Here is a 2251-nt window from a genome sequence, read left to right as displayed (position 1 = left end):
CCTGATGGCTCTCTTACATCCATGTTCACCTGACGCTTCCTTTACCTCGCCCATCCTGCACCCTGGTCCAGCATTCTTATTTCCCACCTGGGCTCCTACAAGGACTGTAGGACCCATCTCCAGGTTTTGAGCTCTCCAGACCTACTACACCCAAAGAGCCCCCATCGTAGCCACCAAAGTCACCTTAAGAAACCAGCTCTGGCCTACTTCTCAAACTCTTCTCACAAGACACACCATCAGCCTCGTCTCTCAAGATGGCCTTTATCCCGGCACCTGGCTACCGGTCCAACTTCAACCCGACTCTGCCCTACCACCAGCCCATCCCAGGGGGCCTCTGTGTGGGGATGTCCATTTACATCCAAGGAGTGGCTAACGAGGACATGAAGAGGTTTTTCGGGAACTTCGTGGTGGGGCAGGACTCAGGACAGGACATCGCCTTATACTTCAACCCCCGCTTTGACAGCTGGGACAAGGTGATGTTCAACACAAAGCAGGGTGACCAGTGGGGCAGCGAGGAGAAGAAAAGGAGCATGCCCTTCAGCAAGGGTGCCCCCTTTGAGCTGGTGTTCATGGTCATGGCTGAGCACTACAAGGTGGTGGTAAACGGAAATCCCTTCTCTGAGTATGGCCACCGGATCCCCTTCCAGATGGTCACTCACCTGGAAGTGGATGGAGACGTGCAGCTTCAATCCATCAACTTCATTGGCGACCAGCCTGCCCCACAACAGAGCCCCCACGGACCCATGGCGATCCTAGCATACCCAGGTCCGGTGCAGAACCAGCCACCACTGAGTAGCCTGCTTACCATGGAGGGACCCCCAACCTTCAACTCGCCTGTGCCATTTGTGGGGAGACTTCAAGGAGGACTTACGGTCCGGAGAACCATCATCATCACGGGCTTTTTCCCCCGCCTCTGCCAACAGTTTTGCCATCAACTTCCAAGTGGGAGCCTCCGGGGACGTGGCTTTGCACATTAACCCTTGCATGAAGGAGCGCTGTGGCCTGCAATAGCCATTTGAACGGCTCCTAGGGGGCTGAGGAGAGGAACCTGGGGCTCCTGGGGGTCTGAGGAGGTCCACAACCCCTTTCGTCCTGGACATTTCTTTGTTCTGTCCATCCGCTGTGGCACGGATCGCTTCAAGGTCTTTGCCAATGGCCAGCACCTCTTTGACTTCTTCCATCGCTTCACAGCCTTCAAGAGGGTGGACATGCCGGAGATCCAGCGTGACGTCACCCTGTCCTATGTCCAGATCTGACCGAGCCCCGGGCTGCGCCCTCACGGCCGCAGAGTGAAGGCTGTCCTCGGATCCCCTCCCCACCCCCAATAAAATGTCGGAGGGTGAAAAACAAAAAAGAAAAGAAACCAGCTGTGACTATGCTGCCTGACCATGGCCTCCTAGTCAACACTGCCGGACCTTCACGTCCCCCTGCTCACGACCCTCCTTCTCTCTCACACCTCATGCCTTGGATCCTGTTGCTCTGCTGCCGGGAAGCCCCCTTCCTCGTGGTCGTTGGCACCCCAGAGCCCAGACTTGCCTTGAAATCTTCTTCCTGTGTAAGCAGCCTTCTGCCTGGGTCTCTCTTGGGGTCGTGGCCACAGAACCTCTCTACTGCTCCCTAATGGGGCTACAGAGTGTGGCTGCGTCCTTGTCCTGCGTCCCCTGCAGCGACCTGCCCAGGTGTTCCTGCAGCTGGGGCCCAGAAGTGTGGCATGACTTGGAGCCCTGGTTCCCGACTGGAGTCACTTCTGCCTGAGAGCGCATTCCTTGGTGGCTCATTGCCCAGCGGGGAGATGAGAGGCACTATCCCTCAGGTGCCTGAAGTTCTGGCCTCAGGCTCCGGTGGCCAGGTCCGGGTCTCTCTGCCTTTATAGGTGACGGCTCTCCCACTCTCATCCCAGCAGGACACTGGGCAGCCTTGCTTCCCCCACTTTCCTCCTTGGCCCCCACTCCTGCCTAATTAAGGCCTAGAGGGGCCGGCTGGTTCTTTGCTCTATCTCGTCTCTGACATTTTTCATGTCTAATCCACGGAGGAGATCTCCTGAAGACTTTGAAGTCTCCGGGCCCACGAATAAAGATGTCACCCTGGCACATGCAGTGCTTCCTAATGAGGATGAGTTTGATGTGGAAGCCACAGCCTGGAGAGAGGCAGCCCCCCACCCCCCAGCTGTTGCCTCCCTCATCTCTGCATCAGAGCGTCAGGGCCTGTCTGAAGCAGGTGGCAGGGAGGAACCGCTAGAAGCCAGAGATGG

The 2251-nt window shown here is 57.2% G+C and overlaps 1 pseudogene; it reads left to right on the top strand.

Annotated features, from left to right (window-relative positions):
* The first annotated feature begins 254 nt into the window (after positions 1 to 254).
* On the top strand, positions 255 to 1256 carry LOC142449029 (galectin-4-like; annotated as a pseudogene).
* Positions 1257 to 2251: the final 995 nt, after the last annotated feature.

This window comes from Tenrec ecaudatus, chromosome 5 (genome assembly GCF_050624435.1).
Source record: "Tenrec ecaudatus isolate mTenEca1 chromosome 5, mTenEca1.hap1, whole genome shotgun sequence".
Taxonomy (NCBI): domain Eukaryota; kingdom Metazoa; phylum Chordata; class Mammalia; order Afrosoricida; family Tenrecidae; genus Tenrec; species Tenrec ecaudatus.
This window is presented reverse-complemented; position numbering and strand designations above follow the sequence as displayed.